This window comes from Vidua macroura, chromosome 5, assembly GCF_024509145.1.
Source record: "Vidua macroura isolate BioBank_ID:100142 chromosome 5, ASM2450914v1, whole genome shotgun sequence".
Lineage (NCBI taxonomy): Eukaryota > Metazoa > Chordata > Aves > Passeriformes > Viduidae > Vidua > Vidua macroura.
Genome location: NC_071575.1, coordinates 51,583,225 through 51,590,077, shown reverse-complemented (window position 1 = coordinate 51,590,077; position 6,853 = coordinate 51,583,225).

Here is a 6,853-nt window from a genome sequence, read left to right as displayed (position 1 = left end):
ATACCAGCACTTTCAACTATTGCAATGGAAATGTCTTCCCCACCATACGCATTATATCCTGGTTGAAAACCGGCAAGAAATCCCATCTGTCAACATGTTTTGAGAAACAGCATCCTTCTCTCTTACACATGGAAAAATTTCTTGGTTTTTGACAAATCCTGTTTATGGCTGCCACTAAAGACTATCTGTAATTACCTTGCTAGCAATGTAGCAGTGTGCTGCTGGCAAGAATTTTGCCTATTGCCAAATCCTCATTCCAGAGCACAGTGGTCCCTTTGAGGGAGCTCTTCACCAGAGCCAGCCAGCAGCCAATGCTATGTATTGAATTTGTTCCAATGTGTAGGGATTAAAAGTCACATTCCTTTGTATTTCTAAATTTCTCAAGTAATTTTTTTTTTTCTTTTAAGGCAGGATAACCTGATAGAGTTGAAACTCACTCTGACAAGTTTTTTGCACTGTCCTTTGTGTTTTACCACTTTTCTTGGAGTACCCTGCTTTCACACTGGAATTGGCAGAGCATAACATCCCTTGGTAATGCTTGACACTGCCTCAGCTGCTTGTTCACTGAAAGTCAATTAAATTCTTTGGCTTTATGTTAGGGAGGAATTACATGGAATAAGCTTCAGTTCAACATAGTCAGAGGTTTCCAAGACCTGTCATTTAAATAATACATTTCCTGCCCTCTGGAGACTACTTTTTCAATATTAAGATATCTGGATTAACCTGAAAAACTCAGATTTGGTGTTATTTTTACTGAGTTTTTCCATGGCTATCCCAAGTTTTTTAAAACCCAAACATTTAGATATTTCTTACTCTAAAAACCTTTGTTTATAAAATGAAGTAATTTTATTTTGGAATGGCAATAACAATTCAAAATAAACAAAGGACTTTGATTTTTGCTGAAGTGAGATTATTTCAAACTGAATTATCAAAATCTTTGAATTATATTGTTGAGAAACATTGGAAAAAAATTGGAAAACCCTTCACTTTGGTAATTTCTTTTTTTCCCTTTTATTTCTGAACAGTTACTACACCAAAATATGTTTTTTCTGTTATAATCAGGAAGACCACTCTTGTCAGTTATCACATATAAAGTATAATGTACTATCATGAACCTTTTCCAACCTAAATTATCCTTTCATTCTGTTATTAACTACCATTATTTCCTTCAGGAAAGCAAAATTGGTGGATTGTGTTACTTTAATAAAATTCAGAATATGGACTCTCTGTATGCACACACTGTACACATACACACTTATGCATGTATTTATAGAAAAGTACTCTCCACACTTTCTCAAGACTGGCAAAGTACTCTACTAAAGCATTACAATATTCAGATGTAGACCAAAATATAATTTTATACTCTGTTTTGGAAAACAAACTCTAGTGTGTCATACCATGTTTTCATCCCTTCTGGTACACAGTGATAGGGTCCCACTGATGCTTGTCACCCACTGATGCTTTCTCACTGTAAGGTTTGGCTCCTGCTTTTTTTTTTTTTTTTTTTTTTTTTTTCCCTCCATGATCACTATGGAGAAATGAACAAATTCTTCATGATCATTATGTAAATGTATAAAGCACTCTGCATGAGGCCTGGAAACCAGAGCAGAGTTCTAGATCACCAGATGCCAAGTAAGATCCTGTCATACTCCTGTGCCACTTCCCACCTGCTGCTCTGTCTCCTTGCACAGGGCTCAGGGGACAGGGATGCTCTGGAGCTCTATTGCAGTAGTGTATCTGGAAAAGAAACTCCTTAAACAAAGGTTATTTTCAGAGGGGCTATTTCTATACATTTGAAGGGTTTTAGAAGCCCACTACATTCCAAAGTGGTTAAAAGGATGCAGATATAACTGAGAATTGGGTCCCTTGAATCTCAAGGGAACAGTATGGCTGTACTTGAAAACCTAATTTATTGAAGCATTTTTGAGTGTTGTATCTGGAGCAGAGACTAACTATAATATGTCTGTAGGTATTTCAGGAAAAAGACCAGATAGGACATGGTTAAATGCTTCAAAGAGCTAATATGAAGTATGTTTAACTGTGTATTTGTTATATATCCTCACCTGCGGTGTCTTACAGATTGAAGTCTCCAGGGATATTGCTGTAAGGAAAGCATGTAGAGTTTTTTTATGCATACAGTAACAAATATGTAAACTGTTAGTCCTTTCATCAGAAGAACAATACACTTTTGTTAAAAAGGATTGTGAAGTTTCTTGTTTAATTCTTTGGAAATGTGGTTTGGTTTCTAATATTTGAAAGAGAGAGAGAAAATTGTTCCCGAGAATTTTTTTACTTTGTTATTGCCCATTAACAAGTGGAGTTGCATTCTGCACCTTGATTTTGATTGTTTAGTAGAATCTCTTTTAGTGGCAAAACAATTTCCTTATAAGTCAGTTCATTCATGCTGCTGTTCTCCATGTTGATCTCCTGAGTAAGTTAATGTTTTCTTCTATTTTACCAAATAAAGTCAGAGACATTAGTAATTTGAATTTTATACCTATGTTAAAACAGTACCCCAAACACTAAAATTTGCTGAGGTCACACAAAGATAAACAATATTTAATTTGTGAACTCAGAGGCAGCCTTGATTCACTCTTATAGCTTTCTTTTAAATGATAAAATGGTAAGCATTTACATTTTCTCATTAAAGAGCTACTCAGAACCAACCTATTTAAGTCACGCTATGACCTCAAGGGCTGGTGGGCTGGTATTTTTTTTGGTTTGGGTTTTTTCATGCTTTTAAAAAAAATTGTTGTTGGTTTTGTTTTCTGTTTTGTTTTGTTCTTTCTATTCAGGAATTGAAATCCAGGTAATGGTTTAATGGTAGACTTTATTGCTATGGACCTATTTGTTATCTCATGATATGGGATGTACAAGGCCAAGAAGATTTGATTTCATAAACACAATATAAAGTTTTTAATCCTTTCCTTCTTATTAAACAACTTAAGTGACACTGTAGCTTTCAGTACATTTTTTATTGTCCAAATGTGTCCACTGGACGTAGTTTAAATGTTTTCCCAAAGAAGATGAAGACACTGAGTATGAGAATGTATACATGCATATGGTTATATGTGCATATTAATGTGTCCACATATAGTCATGTGGTGGGTCTATCATTTTCTCTATAGTGTTTTTAACCACAACAGATTAAAGATCTAAATATTGAAAATTACACAGAAGGATTATGCACCTCATTTAATGGTGTGTTTTATGATGTATTTTTGTCATACAAAAGCAATTTTTAATAGGTAACACAAAAGAAGCAGTTTTTGTCCCAGGGTCCTGGGCAGAATCCTCGGCAGAAGGAATTGACTGCAAGGGAAAAGGAACTGGGCCATAAAATTCACATAATAAAACAGGTAGATTAACAAGATAGGAAAATCTTCATGGCATTACATTTTTTTAGTGTACTTCCTGTTTATGGCCCTCATATTCCCTCTGTGGAAAGATGTTTTTCATTTCCACTCCACTCTTCCAGATGGTGGAGTGAAAGGAATCTGTATAGATACATTGATGGGAAGGCAAGGCAAGTCTTGTCACACTTACATGACTATTAGGATTATCTCACCCTAATGTATATTAGTTTGCAGTTAACAATGGGTCAGAACACTTACTGTAACACCCAGAACGTTACCTAGATGTGATTTTAAAGCCAGCTGGCCCTTGGATATAATGTCACTCTGATCAAATGCAGGAGTACATTGGGGATCTATCTGGGGACATCTGGTTGTTTTCTTTGGTAAAATTTTTCTTACGTCCTGTGTTTTAGGACCTGCTCCAACATGTATTTCTCAATGGATGTCAAAACCGACCATACTGAGACAAGTAGTCTAACACGCTTTTTTTTTTTTTAATCAGCAGTTGTGGCTTAAGCAGACATCTCCTTTTACTCTTCCCTCCCTGTACAACTTCATTCTTGTGCCTGCACACATCTTGTGTTGTTTAAGTCTGCTGACTTTTACTGAAGAATGAGAAATATTCTTATTAAAGAAATAGCTATTTTTTTTTAGGCAGCTCAGTTCTTTTTCATGCTTTAGAAATAGTTTTGCTGGTCTAGAACCTGTCACTATACATGTTATACATTTCCTACTATTTTCATGGTTTTGTTCAAATAATTTTTATATCTCTGATTTTAAAAGTCCATAAAAAATCAAGAACTCTTGCAAAAAAACTTCAGTGAAGAAGTCCTGAACATCTGGTCTGGCACTGGTCTGAATGTGAATTGTAGGCTGAACCATAATTTTGTGTCATTTTTATCAGCTTTAAAATGTGAACAATACACATGCTCCTACAACCGATTTGATAAAGACACTAATGGTACAAAAATGCAAAAAACCAGTTGAGTTTTGTTGTGATCTTTTTTCAGAAGAAGAACAGCTCTTTCTGACAAACCTCACTTGCAGGAGCTAGGGCAGTGATAGCCATTATTTTCTGAAGGAGCCTAAGAAGCAGGTTTGCATTTTTAATGCAGCTACAGCATAATTGCTTTAACGGACTCTTCAAGCAGTAACCCCTGATTGTCTCAAAACAAGGCCCCAGTTTTGATTTTATTCGTTCCATGGATCCATAATTAGTGGTAGATTGTTATTGACTTGAATGCCCTACTGGTGTGAGCATCAGTAAGTCTAATTAATAGATTAAATGAAGCTTTTTATGAAAGTATATCCAGTGTTTTTAGCTGAGTTGCTGTGGTTTCTTGCGGTGAACTTGGTACTTGTCTTCTAATCAGCCAATTCACTAATTTGCTGACTAACCTGACATCAGAGGCTGTAATTTTCTTCTTATTTACAGAGCCATTTAAAAATACTTACATAGTGTCTTAAGGATTATGAGAATGGCTTAAAAAAGCATGTCAATTTGATGCAGCAGTCTGAGTATGCACTGTGAATGCAAAAGACAAAGTTTTACAGTGAACAGGAACATAAATGATGCCACTGTGAATTCTAGTGTTTATGAATGAGAACACATATATCCTACATCTTAGGTGTTACTAAAATTAGAAAGTCTTTGGGGATGCTGAGAAGGCAATTTTCCCCACTGGGCAATAGGAATGTAAATATACTCTCTACGTGATTGTAGAGAACACAACACTGTGCTGTTCAGTGATGTCTAGTACTCTGCTGTGAGGTCAGTATTCACACTGGCAGTCAACAGCCACTGCAGGTAGTGGCTTTTGAATAAAAGGTCATGTTTTTCAATAGCCTCATTCTGACTGAAAGCCTGAAAGCTTCTGGGAACTTCTTGATCTCTGCAGTATAAAACCAGAATTAAAGGAGAAACAAGAGTTTGAGAGGTAGATACACAGTCTGCAATAATGTCTTCAGGACACCAAATCCTTTGTTCACTTGAGACCTAGGGAGAAGCCCTATTCCAGCAGAAGTTGGTGTCAGTTTTTCATTGACTTCAACAGATTCAAGATTTATATGTGATAGTCTAAGAACAAAATCTATGAAGTCCACCTCTCTCTATGTGTTCTGGGAGTTTATTGTTACCATAATGGAAGTCAGCACTTCCCCCACAGTGCTGAGTAAAAAGCATTCCAGCTGAGTAAGAATTAGAACTTATAATTAGGATTTTTCAGACAGATGGAATCACAATCCACACAGACCAGAAGGTATTTATTACAGAAAACAGCTCTAATTCCATATTAGCATGTTTTGTAAAGTCAAGATTCCAGATCTGTTTTTTTTCCTTTTAAGCCATTCAGTCTTCCATATCTGGAACACAGTACAGTGCAGGTGGGATTCACCTTACCTGGCTTTACATTGTCACAGCATGACTCCATGCTGGCTGCTGAGGCTGCCTTTTTCTCTTTGGAGCATAATGGGCACTTTTGGAGTACCCATTATGCTTCAAATATAAGACAGTTCTTCTGGTCTGTTTCAGATGCAGGAAGAGATTCAAATGGTGCTGATAAAATTCCCAGTCTCCATTCAGAGGGATGGCAAATCTGTGGCAGAAATCAACTCTCCAAATGGCATTTTGGCAGTATCTCAGTCACATCCTTATTTGTTCTGCTCTTCCTGCTTGCATGTAGGGTTTTGCTGCTGGGTGAAGCCAGAGTCACCAAGTATATCTCTGTGACTAAAGAAGGATGATCTTTGGTTTGCTGACTATTTTGGCCCAGCCTGGAACTTCGTTTCTCTAGAACAACATTCTAAAAGCATCGGTAAACTAAAATGTACAAACCTCAGTAATTTCAAGTGACACAAAATATACTTTGACCCCAAGCAAAATAGTATATATATATAGTTTTAGCTAAAAGTGAAATCTCTTTTATATACACATGAAGGTATCTCTGAACGTTCTTGCAAACAGAAATATGTTGAAAGTGAAATGCTTTAGTGGTAAAAAAAGATTTTAGCTACCGTTCTGTAAAATACAGTTTTGCAGAGCTGACCAGAACTACAGCCCTACATATATCCATACATCCTCTATAATTAGGAATCAACCTCTCCTTCTCAGGTACAGAAGTCGATCCTATTGCTGTCCAGATCATATCCCGGGCCTCACAAAAGACAGCAGGAACTTAAAAAAAAAAACAAACAAACCACTGTCACAGTAGTTAGGGCATTCAGGGGTGGCTCAGATATGAAACCCTTCAGTTACAAGGAGTCATATACAGAAAGTATCTTCCAATGTAAAAAGCTGAAGGAAACCCCAGTTTGCTCATGCTTATGCTTTCGACACGTTTTCAAGTCAGTGTTTCAAATTACACTGCAACTTCGAAAACAGCCCTCAACTTTCGAGCAGAGTGCTTTAAGCAGTTGGCTCGTGGACAAAGCAGAACCTGCAACATAGGAGATGACACAGGGACACCTATGTTATCTCTGTAACATCTCCATTGGAAAGG